This window comes from Pezoporus occidentalis, unplaced genomic scaffold (assembly GCF_034315485.1).
Source record: "Pezoporus occidentalis ecotype Australia unplaced genomic scaffold, CSIRO_AGI_Poc_V1 ctg14, whole genome shotgun sequence".
NCBI lineage: Eukaryota > Metazoa > Chordata > Aves > Psittaciformes > Psittacidae > Pezoporus > Pezoporus occidentalis.
Genome location: NW_026913209.1, coordinates 6,961,862 through 6,982,345, shown reverse-complemented (window position 1 = coordinate 6,982,345; position 20,484 = coordinate 6,961,862). Strand labels below are relative to the sequence as shown.

General features: G+C 45.2%; 1 pseudogene; it reads right to left on the bottom strand.

Moving 5' to 3' along the window:
* Window positions 1-3,860: 3,860 nt before the first annotated feature.
* Window positions 3,861-5,784, bottom strand: LOC134159049 (hyaluronidase-4-like; annotated as a pseudogene).
* Between the last annotated feature and the right edge of the window lie 14,700 nt (window positions 5,785-20,484).

The following is a 20,484-nucleotide window of genomic DNA, read 5'->3' as shown; positions in this document are numbered from 1 at the left end:
CTGGGTGGGAGAAATTAGGGCCTGAGTACCTAGATGCATGTTTGAGTACGAAGGAATATCATTTATGTAAGATACGTTATATTTATATATAAGAAACATTTATGCAAGATACATTAATGTATTACAGACAGTTCCTAATTTAACATAGTCATGGAAGAGTCTGAAATTTGATCTTATGTTTTATTGGTTCTCTTTTCCATTGTTTCGTTTCTACAAGCATTAAGATGTGACAGTAGCAAAGACAGCAAGAAGACTCAAAACTAACATCTAATCCGGTGCTGCTCAGAAGAAATTAAGAGATATTTTGTTTGATATTAGCTTGTACTTCAGTCCTACAGTATGAGCAGAATGTCAAATGAATCATTTTTACACGTTTCCCTTGAAAAATCCACTACAATCTGCACTTTGCCTTTAACAAATTGCATCTTCCTGAGAAAGCCATTCCACCAAAAAAAAATTCAAACAAAATATCTCTCGTTTTCTTCCCCATAAAAATGTGCATTTGAATGTATTCAGTGGATCTCCTACATCTAATTTTTGAGAGAAATAGCAAGAATTAAATGTATTTTTTTTCTGTTAAAGAAGGATCATTCTAAATTCAATTTATTTCTTATTGACTGGCTGTGGTGTAGTCACAGTCTCCCCACCTTAAATGGAATTTAAAATATTTGTTTCTACAATGGAGTTTTGTCAAAAAAATAATGAAAGTTTTTCTCACGTCCCTTCCAGAACTCAAGTAACATGATGTTTTTTCACCTTACAATTGTTTATCTAAAATGATTTTTATGGCAATAACTCACTGAGGATAGATATGAGGATAACAGGATGTATTTGAAGAGTAAATAGCACATATTTGAGGAGTGAAGCATATTTTGAATACACTATATGAATAGCATATATTTGAAGAATGCACCTCTTAGCAGTCAGTTAAAGAGCTGGCTGCTCTTTAATATGGCTAGGTCTGATACCATGTAATACAAAGCCTGTCGACCCGATCTCAACAGCCTGCTTCATTTTACTTTCCCACACAGAGGCACAAACAGAGCTCCCAGAATCTGTCAAATTGCTGGGCATCACCAGGTCACCTAATCTGGTCTGCTGATGTGCTAATTAGGCTCTAGATGATTTTCTAGTTTCCTAGCAGTTAAAGAGCTGGCTGCTAAAAGGTGTGAAATCACAAATGTCTAAGCCTGATGAGATCTTTAAGGTTCTGGCACAAAAGGAATAATGGAGGCCAGTGGGAGCTGGATGGTATGTTTCAAATCTTTGCTGGGGTCACATAGAAAAAAAACAGGGAGACCAGCACAGGTCTTAAACATGCCTTATTTGTCTTATGGTTACTTGTTTATTCCTTTTCTAGATATAGACATCAAACTTTGCCATGAGAAAAGACTTTGACCTTAAAGCTGTGTGAAATGGGTGTTCTAGGCTGCATTTCTCCTGGCAGGTAGTATAGAAAACCCAGCCAGCATGAGAATGAATGGCTGAAAGTAAGTGCTCAATTGTCTTCAGCAAATTCAATTACTTCAGCCAATTTTTGTAAATATTCGGCTGTGGTTTCTGTCAGAGTCAATGTGAATAGGGGAGTAAACTTCCTTCCAACTCAGTCAGGTCACAAATGCAAGTCCCTGAAGCATCTGCATCAGCTCTGGACCCACACAGTCTTACATACAGCCATGCCATCATTACCTGTGTTTATAAGATACTACATGGCTTCTTTCTAGGTCCACAGACTGTGGTGTTTTCTGGGGACCGCAACTTGCTAAAACCCTTTGCACCTCAATTGGGTGTCTGAAAGCTCCAGGACATGACGGAGCCTCAGAAATCAGTCACTAATTTTAATATGTCTAGGTCTGATACCATGTAATACAAAGCCTGTCCATCTGATCTCAGCATCCTGCTTTATTTTAGATGCCCACACAGAGCCACAAACACAGAGCTCCCATAACCTGACAAATGGCTCAGCACCACTGGTTCACCTAATCTGGTCTGCTGATATGCTAATCAGGCTCTAGATGATTTCCTAGTGTTTTATTCAGCTGGAAAGGAATCTGACCAGGATGATAACTATTGAGGATCTGTCTTCCAAAATCCCTGTTATTAGCCATTGGTTTCCTACCCTGCCACTGGTTGCCTGTGAGCCTCAAAAGACCTTGTTGAGCCAGGAAGAACTGACCATGCTCCATGGTCATCCTGACTGCAGGACAGCAAGGACTGGTTAAGTAGTCAGCTCTGCTGGTACCAAGTATTCATCACTGGTGCAGTCCATCAGTGTCTATTCGTAGGATAAAATGAGGATCTTACACATTGCATTTAAATCAGGCACAGGCTTAATCTGAAGAAATTAAATACATAACTTATCAAGTAACAATGCCTTCAGTTCCCAGGGTACTCTGCCCAATAGTGTTAAGAAAATCTGGGTACAGTGAAAAGAGTAAAGGCATCACTGTCAAGCTAATTCAGCATTTCAGTCTTTCTAAAGTAATCCAATGGTTTGCTATGTGGCTGTCCCTCAGACTACATTTTCTTTTCTTTCTTGTCCATATGAACTATATTTTATTGTGGTTAAAGGTTTGTTGTCTAGAGCACAGAGATTATTAAACAAAAGTTGCAAACTTAGGTACTGCTTTAGGTGTTGGTAATAAGCAAGTGAACAAACACTGGGGGAAAAAACCCAACTGTTTTCATTTACTTTGGTGCAAAGTTTAATTAAAATTATTTCATATCAATTACCAGAAGCAACTAAAATCTTTTCATTAAAGAGGAATTTTTAACATGAGAATTCCCCTCAGCATTCCCTCAGTTCTGTTTTTGCTGATAAGGGGAAGGAAAGAGCCATTCTACTATGTCAATCAGCTGTTTTCCAGTCCCTCTCTGTTTGAAAGCTGTGATACCAAAGGCATGCATTTTTCTCATTGCTTTCCCTGGGAGATTCTTACAAACACCTTAGAAAAAGTGACTGTAAATAGGCACGCACTATAGGAGAGAGAATGTTGGCATTGTACAGCCTTACATGAAAGGGAAAATGCAACACTTGGTGAAACTTAAGAAATTCAGTTTTAACTTTTGTGCTCTTCCTAGGTTTGTTTCAGAGACACGTCTTTCACTGTACGTTTTTATCATATTGCAAGATGTAAGGAGAGGGTATTTGGTGCTTGGATGTTTATCCTTAACTAAACAGTGATTAAGGCTCAGCAACAATAAAATTACTATGCCCAAGCACTGGAGATGAAAGACCATTGATGTGCAAGTGACTCCCTAGATATCATCATTGATTTAAGAGAGACTGAGGATGTCAAGGTTTAACCCCAGGTGGCAACTCACTCAGCCTAAGGCTCTGTTCCCTCTTCCCAGCCCCAGTGAGATGGGGAGAACTGGAAAAAGGTTAAAGCGATAGGTTGAGATAAGAACAATTTAATAATAATATAATAAAGAGTGGGAAGAGCGACGTCTAAAACTTAAAGGGAAAACCCCCAAGTGATGCACAATACAACTGCTCACCACCTACTGACTGATACCCAGCCTGACCTGAGCAGTGATCTGGGCTTTCCAGGTAACTCCCCCCAGTTTATATACTGGGCATGACATGCTGTGGTATGGAATACCTCTTTGGCTGGTTTGGGTCAGGTGTCCTGTCTCTGCTTCCTCCTGGTTTCTTGTATCCCTCCGCACGGGTAGAGCATGAGAGACTGCAAAGTCTTTGATCAGGGTACATACTGCTTAGCAACAACTAAAACATTGGTGTATTATCAGCATTATTCTCATACTAAAGCCAAAACACAGCACTGCACCAGCTACTAGGAAGAAAATTAACTATCCCAGCTTAAACCAGGACAAAGTGCCACCACACATCAAGAATCAAAGCAGAAAAACTTTACAGGAACTAGCTGCCTGAAGGGGAAAAGATATGGAAACTGGGCATAAAATGTCAAAGGGGATGCACACCAGCCTGAAGCAGTTATTTATGTCCATATATCCTCTTCTTACAGGGCTAAGGAAGGGTAACATGGATAACAACAGGTGTCTGTACTTCCTTTAATACCTAAAAATAAGCATTTGCCTTCAAGACAGAGAGAAGTGCAGTCCCTTTGTGGGCAGCGTAGTGGGTGATGGCAGTGCTAACAGAGTAGTGGGACCTAATAGGAGAGAGAGCTAATGCTCTTTCCCAGACAAGGTGCCAGCTTCAGACTCTGTATGTGGTCTGAAAGACTTAACATAGCCTTTAAAATGGCAATACAGCTCACTTGCTAAACTCTGAAACACAGAAATTGAGACTTGCTGGTAGTGCAGTCTACAGTGGAAGATGAAGCCAGGGCTGTGACAAATAGGGTATGCTGCTTTTTCACTACTGTCTGCACCCAGTTTCTGTGAGGATGTCCAAAATGACATGAAGAAGGACTAAGGTAAGGTACTTCTTGAAAATACTTGTGCGCTCAGCTGATGTGAGCAGAGCTCCGTGGTTCTGGTCCACCATTTGCCTGCTTCAGGTAGGTATGGGACTAAACTAAATGTGTTTAAGATGGAGGCATGCAGAAAGACTGCTGGTTTCAATTTCTCATTCTGATGTAACACTGAGCAAGCTGCTAACATCTCTGCCTCATTTTCCCTTCTATAAAAGGGGCAGCTATCTGAGGATTAGTTAAGTGAATGCATACCTGAGCAGAAGAAAGTACATCAGGGAGGATTAACGTATTAACTGTCTTCTACATACTACATCAAAATGCTGAAATCCTTTTAATTCATTCAAATGCATGATGGAGTATAGCATAGGGATGAATCAAAGCAAAACAAGAAAAAAAAAAACACCAGTTTTTGAGGCTGTATATTTTCTTCAGAACATTGAGCTCTTTAAAGCATGTGGACAATTAACATGAACCAGCAGAGCTGGCCCGAGTAGGAGGTTTTCCATCCTGATGCACCATCTGCAAGAACGGGTAAAGCATAAATGCAGCCCACATTGTTCCAGCAAAAGCTTACCATAGAGAGAAATAATAAAGGTTCATCTCTATAACCGGTCAAGTGTACACAAATACAAGCAAAGCACAATCTTGGGATGTCACAAAGGAAATTTTTATGGATTCATCCAGCCTAAACTGAGAAAAGTGTAAAATATTTCGACTGTTTCCAAGGGGTTTCTTGATGTCAATGGAAGGATACAGGGCTGTACTGCTATCCCAGAGCCAGGAAAGTTCATTGCTCCTCGTAACTTCACTCTCTGGACAGGAACTCATGTAGTTCTGATCATGGAAATTGTAATTATGACAGTCAGGGCATAAATAGTATCCCCAGAGGCCCTCTGCTCTGCTTTCATTCCTTATGCAATTGTTTCCCTCATAAAAGCTTTGCACTTTCTTCAAAGGAAACTGGCCAAATGTTCAACATCATTTCCTGAAATACTCCCTTCCATTTTGGTTATGAATTTCCTGGATTTTCTTCTACATACTTTTTTTTGCATCCCAGTTGCAGGCCCACTGAGGTCTCCAGTGTTCTCACTCTGTAATAACTTATCCACTGAAGTCCTTGTCTGGGATGTAGTAGTTAAAGTCATGGTCATTTTTTTCCAGATGAGTTTTTAAACTGAAGTTCTAGGGTAGGCCACCATTAACAGGGGCTTCCTGTGATATGTCTGCCCTCTTGCTTTAGTTAACGGGCTTCCAATCATATGGAACATTTGCAGGTTCAGTATGACATTGCACCTCAGGGAGCCCAGGTCTTTTGGCCATTCCAAGTGTCTAAGAAAGGCTTGCTCTCTCACACTGGTGGCTGGGCTGTTTTCACAGCAAGGGAAGTCCAGATGAGTGAAATGTGTAGTCATGCTGAAGGGTGAACAATGCAAAACCATGTCCCATTTTCAGGAAATACTTACATGACTTAACAGACAACATTAGGTGGATCTCCCAGTTTTTCTGTAGAACATAACAGAAGAGGCATTATTATTACCTTTCCATATACAGCTATATGAATTTGTATTAGCCACTTCTAAGGTATCTATCTTGCTAACACAAGTGAGCACAATCTAACCCAAAGAAAGGGGGAAGATTCGCAGCTGAAGTAAATCAGTGTAAGTCTATGGAAGTCAGCAGAACCACAATTGTATGTCTCATCAATCCAGGTCTTACTGAAATCACCAAGGATACTGCCATCACTTCAGTGGGGGCCCAGGGTGTCTTAGAGGCCATGGCTGTTGCAGTTAACAGGATGATGAAGAAACAGTTTCCTTATTCTTTGAGCTTTCTCAAGAATAACAAAGGTAACAATAAAATCAAACCTTGGCTTTTATCACCATCTTCACAGCTTCATGAACATCCCTGACCTGTCTAGTACAGTGCCAGACAGAGATACTCCAAATAGCTCTAAACAAGCGCACATATTTCATTGTCACTGTGCAGTACCATAAAGGGATACAAGTTCAAATCCCCAATAGCAATAAAGCAGAACCATGAGCTATTTATTAGCCTGGCTGCACTATCACACAGAGCTAGCACCTTCCAGACCAGCTCTGACAGCTCTGCATAGCACTGCACTGTACAATGTGGACTTTGATGCTAAGGCTTGTGGCCACTGCTACAAGCAAATCACTCGTCACAAGATCCCTGCTATTATGTGTTTTTTAAGCAGAAAAGAAATTGGATACACAGCAAAACCTACATACTTACATTATTGGTAAGAGTCTTACACATCCTCCAACTCCAGGCTCAGCCCTGCATTCCAAACCCTGAGGAAATCCCACGCAATCAACCTGCGCAATCAACCTGTACAATCAACCATCAGGGATGATCATGGATTTGTATGTGAGTCCTGCTTGCTGTTCTTCTTCCTTAACCCTTGCCTACCTATTTATCATTCCTGGGGTAGTGAGCTGATGGAGGTGAGGCTCATGCATGTCATATGGGCAGCCAGACTATTACGTATACTAATGGGAATAGAGCACCTATGTTATCCTTCCTTTCTCTCAAAACAGAAAAACAATCAGGAGTCTCTATACTCCTAAGGTACTTCTATGGACTCCCCACTCCCCCATTTCTTTGCTATTTTAGGGTAGGACTAGCATGACCTAATTTCAGGTACCTGCAGCAAAAACATCAACATTCAAGGTAGCCAACCTCAGTACATTTAATAAGACATGGATGCTTTTAGGATACAGTCATCTGACAGTTTGAGACTCATCAGAGTGCTCTGAAGTGTCCAAAATGTGCTTGTTCCTCCTGCTGACCAGGCAGTCAGTCCATGGGACTGATGTAGTATGGTGTAGGCATTGTAGAACTCAACATTTCCTCAGAGAAATCTCACCCCAAGAGATTCACAATACTTTGTGTTTAGTGAAGAGGAAACCCAGGTTTTCAAAACCACTACCCATATATCCACAAGTGCCATATCAGCATTAATGGGATTAATGAAAATTAGCCTGATTTGCTGAGTATCTTGGCATGGTATATGAAAGAATTCATATCAAGAATTCAAACCAGCAAAGCCATTCAGGGCTTGTCAGAAAGATGAATTTTCTTGCTAGAAGGCTGTACAAAGCTGGAAGACAGTGGGCTTGCTCTTGTGAGGAGACAAGCAATGAAAAAAACAGCTTTAGAGAGTCAGGCTTGCTTCCCCATCACCCCAAAGGGATAGAGAGAAGGGACAGGGTGCTCCTGCCAGCCCAGCAGCTCTGCCGTTTACACCAGCCCTTGCATGTGCTTCTGGCTTTCCAGAAGGGTTGCAGGGAGGCAGCAGCAGTGGTGCCCAGCTGTTTGCTCTACTCTGCTGACAATCAGCTGGGAAATGCAGAGACCTTTCTGAGCTGGAGCATCATCACTGAGCACTGCTCTCACAGCTTACAGAGAACCAGAGCTGTAAGAAAATCCTGCCAGAGGGCAGCAAATTCCTACAATTATTTTTTTTCTTTCATACTGCAGCATGTGATTTTAAATTGCAGCTTCTTAAGCATGTGCCTGCTGTTAGAGGTGTACCACCCACCCTGCCCCTCTGCTCCCATGCCTGTCACAGTCTGGTTCAAGGAGCTGTCACTAGCTGAGCTGGGGATATCCCGCAGGTGATTTACCTCAGGTTTCAGGGAGCACTGTACCAGTGGCCCACCTGTACCCTGGCACACCTCATGGCATTGCACCCTGGGGCAGGCAGAGCCAGTGCTGCCCAGCCAGGCTGTGCCAAAACCTAAGGAACTCACCAGAGCTTGCTTCTGCTGGGGTCTGCCTGCTGGTGGGAAGTGGGGTGGGTCAGCACTGCCCTGGCCTATGGGTCTGCACATCCCTCCTCAGCCAGGGCTCTGGTGTAATTAGCCCTATGCTTTACTGATCGCCGGATATATTGATTTGCTGCCCCAAGACTCTCTGAGCTCACACATGGGAAATGCAGTATCAGCAAGCTAATAATAGTAATAATAATAACAAGGACAATAATAATATCACTATAGGTTACTGAAGACTCCAGGGAAGCTGCAGACTGCCCTGCCCCCTAAGAAAAACCTGTCATGAACGACTTAACATGGAAACATATTTGTCATTCCTCTATTGTTAAGGAGGAAACAGTTACTGGTTTATATACTGTGTGAGGGCAAATCACTGAGATTTGCTGACTTCTGATTTTATTCCATTTGACGCATTTAGTCACCATGTAAGCACACCCATGCTCCAGCTGGGAACAGGCTCTGAATTCACTTGTCTGCAGCATGCAGAAAGGATGTCCTGTGCCCAAGCTCTGCTCAGTATTTTGCATTTCCTCCAGACCTTTCAAATTGTTTCCCCTGTTTTGCTAGGTATTTCTTTCATATATATCTGTCATAGTTGACAAATGAAAGAATGTAGGTTCCCAGTTATACCCCTACTGCTAATTTTATTTTTCTCTGAAAACCAAGGCAACACAGAGACAGCCAATGTTGATGTCCAGCTGACAGTGAAAATGCACAGTGGGCAGCAACTTCCAACAGAGAGAAAGCAGAAACTATTTGTCTTTATTAGACATCAGCTTTAACTAAGACTAAGCAAAACTGGCTTAAAACAAGCAGTTCTGAGTTGAACAGACATAACGGAAGTACTTGAACCAGATCACAGTATACTGCTGAAAAAAAAAAAAGCAGCAGCTGTGTAAAGGATAAGAAAACAACTAAGCAATCATCAGATAATATAAACCCTGTGTCCCCGTCCCCCAATTAATCTAGAGCTGAGGAATGTGCCTTCAATCTTTGGCATTTATTTTGTAACAAAAATCCTACTGCAGTGATGTTACACTACCGATATCAAGGGATTAGAAAAATTACAAACGATTAATAAAGACAATGATCTTTTCTCCATTCTCACGTCCCTCTCTGCCCAGACTGCTCCTCATCGGCCTTTCCCTCCGCCTGTCAGCTGTTTGGTGTTCAGCTGCTCCAGAGCTGCACTCAGCCCAGTCACAAGCCTGTAAATGCCACATAAGAGAACTGTGGAAATGAAACCTTAGACTCCAGCCATGATACAGTGGCATCTGAAACACAGAGCAATGTGACCTCACTGTGGTATTGTAGGGTAGACATATATCAAGATCAACCCAACAACATCTTTACAGCGCACCTAAAGAAACCACGTGCTTTCCAGACAGTGGTTGCCCAGGCACAGCACATAGCTGAGAGATGAGAGACTGCTGGAGGCACCTGAAAGCTAAATAAAAATGCACTTAAAACATTGCTAAGAGATGGAGTGCAGTGATAGCTGGAACAGCAGCATTACGCAGTGCCATACTGCTATGTTTTTATCTTCTAAAGTCAGCCAACAAAAGTATCACTGGGGAATTGAGAATGTTAAAGCCTGAAAGCAGAATGATTCTAATAAGATGTGCATTTGCATTAACCACTGGGTTAAAGGTGAAACCCTGCCCTTGAGTATATCCAACAGGTCAGTTTGTTACTTCTTTGCCCATATGTATTATTCCTCATCTGGAAAGTTATGGAGCTGGTCCTGGCTTGACAGTTCTATCAGAGCTACTATTGCTGCAAATGCTGAGGAGACAGCACCTGCTTCCTAAACCTTCCTCATGTAAACAGCCAGAAATTTTATACCAAGTCCTCCACCCTTTCCTCCCTAGAGTTACCAACTGATAACTCTTTCTAGCCATAGGAAAACATACATACTACTCAGACTTAACCTGCAGAGGAAATGGTTTCATAAGCTCTGCAGGTTTCCCCTGCAAGTAGCATCCTACATGTGGCCATGACAGAACCTGCCTCCTGGTTGATGGAGGTAGGCAGACTGCGGCTGCCCTGCCCTTTCAGCCTTTCCAGGTGTTGTTCCTCCCTGCATCCCGCCTTCCCTCTCCCAGGTGCCTCAGGCACCTTGAAGCCATCTGAGGCCAGCAGAGCAGGATGGGAAGGGCGGCCATTTCAGAAGCAGCTGAGGAAATGTCTGCAGTCTGGTGGGAGCACCATGCTCACCCATGTGCCCTCCAGGTGCCAAACATGAGCTGCATCTATGAGAACATGAAGCACATCAGTGCAGCGTCAGCCTGGCACAGCCTGGCCTTGCCGCTCCTCCGTATGACAGAGCAGTGCCCAGGGAAGTGGTCACAAGCCTGCTGAAGCTCTCTCCATCATGTGACTCACCCCAACAGCCCTCATGGGCTTGTCCCATGTGAGGATAGGGGTCTGGAGACACACAGAAAACTACAGGGCACCCCTGAGGAGCAGGGCCCTGCACCCCACCACTCTCTCCACCCCTGCTGGGTCGGCCAGGCCTGCAGTAGCCAAAGCTGGCCAAGTTAGATCCGAGTCCCGGCACGAGGTTCCTCCCTACCCCATGGGGAACACTATCTCAGCCCCCTCCTGCCTGCCCAGGCACTCCAAGCAAGGGGTCGGGAAGGGCCAGGGCTGCAGGACAGCCTGGTTGCTGCAGGTCTGGCCCACGTACCGTGTGGTGGCCAAGGCACCCCTGCTGACAGAGCACTCTGGGCCTGCAGTGCTGCTCTGGCCATGTGGGATGGGCTGCTGTCCCAGCCCCACACCTTGGAGGTGGCAAGGTCTAGGACCTGCAGTTGCACAGGACATTCAGCTCCAGCACAGAGGAGGCCTGCACCCAGCACTTGGCTGCAAGTAACCAGAGCAGTCCTTGCTTGTGCAAGGACATAGGGACACAGCCCCTTAGGGCCAGCCCAGCACCAGGTTCCCCTGCACAAGCCACGGGGGGCCATGCCACACTGCTTGGGAGTGGGTGCAAAAAGCCCAGGCAGCCCGTCTGCCCAGGCAGTCCTGTGCTTGCCCCTTGCCTGCATCCTCTTGTCCCACTCTGCAGACTGGAGACCTGTGGCAGGGCAAGGGCTGGGGCAAGGTCACGGACCCCAGTGGCCTCTTCACAGGCTGAGCAGGCTGCAAGGTTGGGCACAGAAAGCATCGACACTTCCTTTGTGCTCTTTCTCTTGGATGGCTCCTCATAGGGGTGCGAGCAAGATGCTGCCTATCTCAGAGCACATGCGGAGCCAGCACAGACACAAGCGTGTGGTGTGCGGCAACTGTCCCCCAGGACATCCTCTCTGTCCCCGATGATCTTGCTCTGAGCTGCCAGTGGGACCCAGGAGCTGCACAGGGCAAGGAGCCCTGCAGGCTCTCCAGGTCTCTCACTGCCATCTGTTTCAGCTGCTGGCCTCCGGTGATGTGACGTGACAGCAGAGAAGTTTGCTGGGGTGTACAGAGTTCAGAGGACCCTGATGCACACAAGGCCGGTGCTGCTCTCACTGATGCTCAGAGGCCTTGTCACACTGTCCCAGAGACCTGACATGGTGAGCAGGGCATAGTCAAGTGAAGCTGTGTTGGCAGCCTGGGGCTGGGCAGTGGGTAACACAGTGGCTTGACCTGTGCTGGCAGTCAGAAGCTGTGGCCTCAAATGCCCCCAGCATCCCCTCATAGGCCCTGGCCCCATCAGTGCACCTATGGGTGCTGCTTGCCAGGAGGCTGCTGCAGGGATTCCTGTGCCACCGGCCAGGCAGTCGGATGGGAGACTGGTGCTTAGTGGCCAGAGCATTTTTGCCAGGGTGGTCTTTCACCACTTCACAAAAAATTCTGTGCTTCATACAGGCAAGGAAAATGCTGGTCCTGCTGCTGGACATGATGGAGACCCTGTAGAGTGCCCACACTGACAACAAGGTGTAGCCCCTGCCTGTGTTCAGAAATTTGATGGGTCGTATGAAGAAGGAAGAGCTGGCCAAGAAGCTCCAGCAACTCTTTGATGATATAAGGCTGCTGTGGGACCCTGAGCCCCTGATGGGCCCTCTGCCAGGACAACTGCCCACAAGCACAGCGCAGTGGCAGCACTTAGGCAGGGCTGTGCCCCTCTTCCAGTCCCTGCGCTCTCATGGGGATGGCTTCTGGGCTCTGCAGCCCAGCATAGCTTCTCCCTGATGCACTGATGCCTCTGGAGACCTGAGCCCCCTCCCCTCAGGCATGCTGAGGCCCTTGCTCAGGAAGTGGCTGTTGCTGAAGTCCTCCTGTCCTCCTCCCTACTAGGAATCTGGCCAGGTGCGAGAGTTCTTTATCCCCCTCTTCAAAGAGTTGATTCACACGGTGGTTTGGAAGCACAAGTGGCAAACATAGAAGGAGGTGCGGAGGAGCCTGGTCCCACTTGTGTTGAACATGAGTGATGAGACTGACAGCATGGCCCAGGTAGATTCCAAACCTGAGCGGTGGTGCAGGGAAGGGCATGCTGAGCCTGCAGGGGTGGCCTGGGCATCAGGGAGGGACGGAGAAGCTGGCAGGGACATTTCCCACACCTACCCTTTGCAGTCCAGGAGGGATCAGGAGCAGCCCATGGCCACCAAGGCATAAACACCAGAGTCCCCAGAGGCTTCTCAGCTGTCCCTGCAGGTGCTGGGGGCCAGAGCTTTGGGCACCAAGCCCTGTCCACAACTCCCCTGTGGCAGTGGAGGCATGGACTTTAGTTGTGGAGAACTTACAGGCTTTTTATAGAACCCTTGCCTAGTGGTTAGTAATTGTTAGTATCAGTTAAGTTCTTTTCGGTACTTTTCACAACATCATACGCTCTTCCCAGCCAATGACATTACTGATGACACACCTTTTTCAATCAATCACATTATTGTTGTAGAATCATAGAATCACAGAATAGGTAGGGTTGGAAAGGACCTTAAGATCATCTAGTTCCAACCGCCCTGCCACGGGCAGGGACACCTCACACTAAACCATCTTGTGAAATACGAACTCACTCCTCTAAACAAGATAACAAGGTTTTATTTAGGGACAAAGTCAATAAAGCAAAAGCAACAACGCTGGCAAAAAGCCAGAGGTGCGGATGATTAGTATTTGTTACAGGTTTATATACTTTTACTATTGCATTAGTCACATATATATTCATAATTCCCACATATAGGCGGGGGATATTATAACGAGCTTCAAGAATTTATTATCACAAGTCTCCTCCTCTTGGTGTCTGCGCACTGCTCTGTGGTGATTGTGAGCAGGGGGCTTGAGGATGAAGTAAACAGTCTTCCTCTTGTGAGTAGGGGTCTTCAAGATGAAGTAAGCAGTCTTCCTCACGGTGTACTTTTCACCTCTGGCACAGTTGGACCCCCCAGCAATCACACAACCAGCTATATCTGTAATTCTTCTGATAACTAGCAAAGATTTAAAACAGTGTGATCTACCTGCAAAATTTTTTGCAGGATGGGCAGACAAGGAGTATTCCAAGCTAGCAGATGTTTGGGAGTCTGTCTCTAAACTAACTGATAAGTAGAAGGATGGTGCGAAATAACTCATTCATGTTTAGTGGAGCCACTAAATCCTGTTATCTCACCACAGACTTACAACACAAACATTGTTCTTTAAAACTAAAGGTACTTCAGAGGACTAGTGTGAAACAATTAACTCGTGTTTAGTGGGGCCACTACATTCCACAGACTTACAACATAAACATTGTTCTCTTTCTACAACCTAAGTTAAGCTAAAAAGTACTTTAACTCTGTTTTCCAGGCACCAGCTTTCCTTATATCAAGCCCCCTCCCCCTTCTTTCTTTTATCTTTACAAATCCTTTTGCTATGTGACTCCATTTTGATCAAGAGATCTGAATCTTTTTAACTTGTTGTCTAGTCTTGTGTCTTTAGTGAGTTTTGTTTCTGTTATTATAAACTCTTACAGTTATATCCACATAACCACACCTATGATTTGCAAAAGCCAATACATTTATGTGTTTATCACAATTCCCGCCTTTTTACTTAATCCATTTGGCTTGAGCCATAATTTTCATTTCTGACTTTTCTCAATCACTCATTTTTTTTCGAAGATTAGTTTTGCCTCCTTCAACGGCTCATCACGAGGCCGAATTTTTAGCATTCTAATTTTTGATTCTGTTCCCTCAGGAGTAATTATTTCAAGCTGTAATTACTCTATGGTTCTACAGAACAGACCATTCTGCTCATCAGGGGAACAACACAGGTACAACAAGAAAACCAGTTATTAGCAAAACAAAACCCAGCAGAATTCCTCTTAACTCCCCCAAGTTCCACTATTTTTCCATATCCAAGTTAAACCCTTTCCAGGTTTGAACGGGAACATGTGTGACCTTTTTCATTTCAGTAATTATCTTTTCAATAGCTTTTCCTTCATCATCTATCTGTAAACAACAGTTAGCTAGATTGATTTCCCCCCCCACACACCCTTCCTGGGCCAAGGGGTAATCCAGGGCTAAGCAATTTTGATATACCACTGTAGGAATTTTGTTGTTCTGTTTGGCTAATATGGCTAATGCATCACCAGTTTTGTTAGTCACAATTTCCAGGACTGCTTGCAGTCTAATTATGCAATTTAACATATATGTAGGAGGCCGGTATCCCCAGGATCCATCCTCAGCCCAGGAGGCAGGATCGTAATATGCAATAATACTCTCTGGGGGCCACTGATTATCTTTCCAGTTTCCAATCTGTAGGGCCCTTTTTGCCTGGGAGATTTCAAATACATCAAAATAGACTGGCACCCCTAATCGTCCCCCTCTACGTATTGGTAACAAAAAGAAATTTGGCCGGATGGTTCCCAAAATACATGTTTCAGTCCAACTCCCAGGTAATTCAGAGTAAGCATATTTACCACAGATCCAATATAGTCCTTCTGGAGCTTCCCACTTATCCCCAGGATACTTATCTAAAGTCCAACTTTTCCCCCCTTCTGCAGTGTCCGAAGGATGGCCCCAAGTTGCCCATTTGTTTACTGTTTCATTCCAAATTCTACTGTTTTCATAAGTTAAATCCCCCACTGGCTTTTTCCCTTGTCTCCCAGGGGGCTTTTGCCAACAATTTTGGCCAATGATACCTGTCTGTAGTGCCCATTGTTTCGCTCTCCGGACTTTGCTTGAGTTCCATATACTATTATCAGTGATATTAATTTCCTTCAATTCCCAAGGCCATTGTTCCCCCATATTTGTACCTCCACAAATAATTACTTATATTGAGTACTTTTGCTATACTTTCTGCCAAGTTCACAAACAAATTTCTGGCAATTGTGGGAATTTCATATTTGGCCCCAGTTTCCATTCCATGATAGAAAGAATGGAAGAGTAGGTACTTCTCCTTGTCGGTGTGTACAACTTCCTGGATCTTAATATGGATTAGAGTTCCTGGGTCTGAACCAGTGGTGTCAGTCTGCAGGCCGAAATTGTGTTCGGCCATTTTCCAATCCCCTTTCCAGGTTCTGGGTTTATTTATGTTTAAGTTCAGTATGTTACACTGGTTTATCCTGCATTCGTTTGGGGCGGTCAGTCTCTCTAGCTTAACTACTCAATATCCTAGCTCCTCTAGTCTCTTGGCATACTTCTCTGGAGTATAATCTGTGGTCCAAAGAACACGAGTCCAAGAGGTACAATAATTCCAGTTCCTTGTACAATCAGTACTTGCCCATTTAGATTTGTACCTCCAAGAGGGGCACATACATTTCCGTTCGCAGGAGTAGGTTCGTACCCATTCCATACTTCCACATCCCCCTGACCACTTACCACTGTCTACTGCTTCACAAGCATCAAAAATAACGCTTGCTGGATTATTTAGGCTGGTAATTTCAGTTCGCCCTACTACTACTCCGTTTTTCCCCAGGGATCGCACTTCCAACCACCATTCCTTTACTTTCATTTTAGGATCATAACATTATCTTGCCTTTAACATTACATCTGGCGTACTCTGTATTGTCATGGGTACACATCTCGAGCGGGGTTCCACTGCATTAATAATGGGTATGATAGATTAAAGTTTGCATGGTCAAGTGCCCACTCAATGTGGTTTTTATACATTCCGTGCAATCAGAGGAGGCTTGTACTCGTGATAGGGACAGGAGCCATAAGGTGATCAGAGGTCCAGTATGACATATGCTTCACCCCTCTGGCCTGTGGGGTTGCTGCCCACAGCCGAGGTATGTTTGTGCTTCTTGGTGGCAGGCATAGAGGCCAACCTGGGCTTGCCCTTGGATATCTTATTTCCTCCTATTCGATTTTCATGAAAACTCTGTTCACAAGCCCTGATAGTGGGTTTCCAATTATCTTCAGTTACCTCCCACTCCGATGGTACCAATAACTCCCAGCCACAGAGTAGAGTAAGTACATCAGTGCCCTGTAATAGCTGTCTATATGAATCTGCTTATCTTACAGTGACAAACACCCCCAGTCATATAAACTCGCACTTCACCTTTTGTCTCGTACCTTGGTGTAGACTCTGTTCCTCTATTACAGGATCACAAGCCCGAGCCAGTTCCCCATGTATATCTGAATAATATGATCCAGATCCCCCAATTTGAGGAATATTACCTCCCCAGGAAGAGAACCTGACTTTCCTCAAGTATTCCTCAAAAAATTTGAGACCCTGTATATGCAAGTTATTATCTATATATATTGCTACATAGTCCTCTTCTTGAGAGTCAGTTTGGTGTCACCTGGCACAGATATGACAGTCCACTCCGTAGGTTCTTCCACAGGTCCTTTAATCCTGCTGGCATAGGTCCATCCTCTTTCTCTGGTCCGGACTGCAGTTTCTGTTGTCAGCAATACCTGAAAGGGACTTTCCTATTTTGGAGTTAAAGATTGCTCTCTCCAAGTCTTAATTAGTACCCACTCCCAGGGATTAATGTTACGAATTTTAAAGTCTAGAGGCATCGACTGGGGAAATTATCACATCCTTGATTACAGGAGCTTTAAAACTTTCACCTTTTGCCCCCACCACTCCTATATTGTCCTGGCTCACATTACATCCTCTTGGAATGCTAGAGACACAAGTTCCTTCAGCCCCTGTATCAACTAAAAACTCCAACGTCTCCCTCTGGGGTCCTACTTTTAAATTTATCAAGGGCTCTAGATGGTATTTATTCCCCAGGAGGTAGAGCCCCTGACACCCCTAGTCTTGTATCTCCTTCTGTTGAATTTCCTTGAAAACCTTTAGGTCCCTAATCCTCTTCGGACAGTCCTTCTTAAAGTGTCCCTCTTTTCCATAGTAAAAACACATGCTATTCGGTGCCTCACTGTTATAGTAGGGTCCTCTATTCGTGGCTCCTGCCAGCGGTCCGGCTCTTCCCCTTCCCCTATTCCCTAAGGTATGGTATTTAGGCATCTCAGTATTCAGAGGACCCACAGACTTGGGGGGGTTAACCCCCTGCACTGTGTCATCATAATTTTTGCTTTAGCCTTTGCCTTCATCTCTTCGCACATAAACTTTCTGTGCTTCTTGTAGCAGCTCCTGCAATCCTCTGTCCTACCAATCATCTAACTTCTCTAGTTTCTTCCTTGTATCTGGTCAAGCGCGTGTAACAAAATTAACTCTCAACAACGGCTGGCCAGCTGGGCTATTGGGTCTATACCAGAGTATTGTTGCATGTTTCTCCGGAGCCTCTCCAGCCATTCTGTAGGGGTTTCCTCTTTTCCCTGCTGGCTATCAAATGCCTTGCTCACGTTCTGTCCTCGGCGAGTGGCTTCCTTTATTCCTCTAATTATTAAACTATGATAATCACTCAGGTTCCGCCTGTCTGCCGCATCATTGTGATTCCAATTAGGGGTAGCTATTGGCATTTTCTGGTCTCCTGGCGAACCCTGTTGGTTTTCTCTTTCCCAAATTCTCATTCCCGCTACTCTAATCATTTGTCTTTCCTCTGGTGAAAACAAAATGCACGTTATGGATTGCATTTCTTCCCAGGTATAAATACTGGGCCCCAGGAACTGGTCAAATTGTTCTGAGAGACCTGTGGGGTCCTCCAGTAGTCTCTTAATCTCCTTCTTAAATTCCTAACTTCTGTTGAAGTTAAGGGGGCATTTACAAACCCTATTCCCCCTTGAGCCCCCCCCTCAGGGTTCCTCCCAAAGAGGGAACAAACTAGTTCCCTCAGTAAGATTTTCCAGTTCTTTTGAACATTTATCACAATCTCATCAAAGGCTTCATCCAACCTGGCATTGAACACTGCCAGGGATGGAGCATTCACAGCCTCCCTGGGCAACCCATTCCAGTGCCTCACCACCCTAACAGGAAAGAATTTCCTCCTATAGCCAACCTAAACTTCCCCTGTTTAAGTTTGAACCTGTTACCCCTTGTCCTGTCACTACAGTCCCTAATGAAAAGTCCCTCCCCAGCATCCCTATAGGCCCCCTTCAGATACTGGAAGGCTGCTATGAGGTCTCCACGCAGCCTTCTCTTCTCCAGGCTGAATAGCCCCAACTTTCTCAGCCTATCTTCATACAGGAGGTGCTCCAGTCCTCTGATCATCCTTGTGGCCCTCCTCTGGACTTGTTCCAACAGTTCCATGTCCTTTTTATGTTGGGGATACCAGAACTGCACACGATACTCCCAAGTGAGGTCTCACAAGACTAGAGTAGAGGGGCAGGATCACCGCCTTCAACCTGCTGGTCACACTCCTTTTGATGCAGCCCAGGCTGCAAGCAGACACTGAAGCCGGCTCATGTTCATTTTCCCATCGACCAGCACCTCCAAGTCCTTCTCTGCAGGGCTGCTCTGAATCTCTTCTCTGCCCAACCTGTAGCTGTGCCTGGGATTGCTCCGACCCAGGGGGAGGACCTTGCACTTGGCATGGTTAAACTTCATGAGGTTGGCATCAGCCCACCTCACAAGCGTGCCAAGGTCCCTCTGGATGGCATTCCTTCCCTCCAGCTTATCAACCAAACCACACAGCTTGGTGTCATTGGCAAACTTGCTGAGGGCACACTCAATCCCACTGATGTCACCAACAAAGATGTTGAACAAGACCAGTCCCAACACTGATCCCTGAGGGACACCACTCGTTACTGGTCTCCAGCTGGACATTGAGCCATTGACCACAACTCTTTGCGTGCGGCCATCCAGCCAGTTCTTTATCCACCGAGTGGTCCACCTATCAAATTGATGTCTCTCCAATTTAGAGCCAAGGATGTCGTGTGGGACAGTATCTGTGCACCTTTGCTTGAACAACTTATTTGTTCCCAGATGTATAAGCACATTTTTTGTTACTACTTTCTGCTACATTATTACTTTCCATTTTCCTTGAACACATTCTTTTGTCCCCTCAGTCCACATTGGAGACTTTCATTAGCTCCTGGGAAAGTCCCTGGTACAACATTATATCTTTGTCTTCAGTAACTTCTTTGTTTCAATATCTACAGTTCTTGGAGATTATCATCTCAGTGTTTTAACTTTGATTCCTCTTGATTCCCCTGGTTTGCAGCTGATGAGGGTCAGTATGTTTGTACTCCCACTCAGGTCTTCTGGCACAGCTTCTTGTGCAGCATTCCCCACACTCTCCCAAGTCCTTGTCACCCTCTGCAGGCCTCTCAGGAAGCCCTCCTTGTTGCTGTGAAGCTGTTGAAGTGTAAACAGCCACCAGCCTGTCCTCCCCATGTAGGGGAGTCCTGTATCAAACAGTCCCTGCTGGCACCTTGGTCCTCCTCAGCCCTGCGGAGCCAAGGGAGCCCAATATGGGGGAGGCAATACTTGGCATGAGCCTATTCTAACACCCCCTTTGGGACCCCTGTGCAGAGGTGGAGAGATGGATTCCCTGGGCATTAAAATGCTTGTATTGAAGCTCACTTCCACTCCCTATGGGGAGAGGCATGAGCAGCCATACACAGTAAGCAAGGTAACAACACAAGGTTGTGTTGTTAAGCACAGTTGTTGTTAAGCAAGTGTCGGCTTATGAAAACCCAGCTGCCCTCTATGTACATGACCCCCTGACTGTACTGCAGTTGAGGACCGAGGGTTTCCATAGCACATAGGGTGAGTGGATGCAAAGCCAAGGGAAGGAGCAAGTTCAGTAAAGGGAAAAAAAAATAGATGCTTTTTCTTCTACCCTGAAAAGCCAGCACCTCAAGGAACAATATAGAAAGTGCTGTTAATAATCTGCTGTCTAACTGACTGAGAAGGTTATTGCTAGCATGGAAACGAACGTTGTTTTTCCAAAAGCTGCCCACAGATGTCAGACTGCTTGGCTGTCTGAGGAGAAAAAGCAGGACTAATACTCTGGGCTGCTTTGCTTCTCAGAAATTGGAGAGCACCTT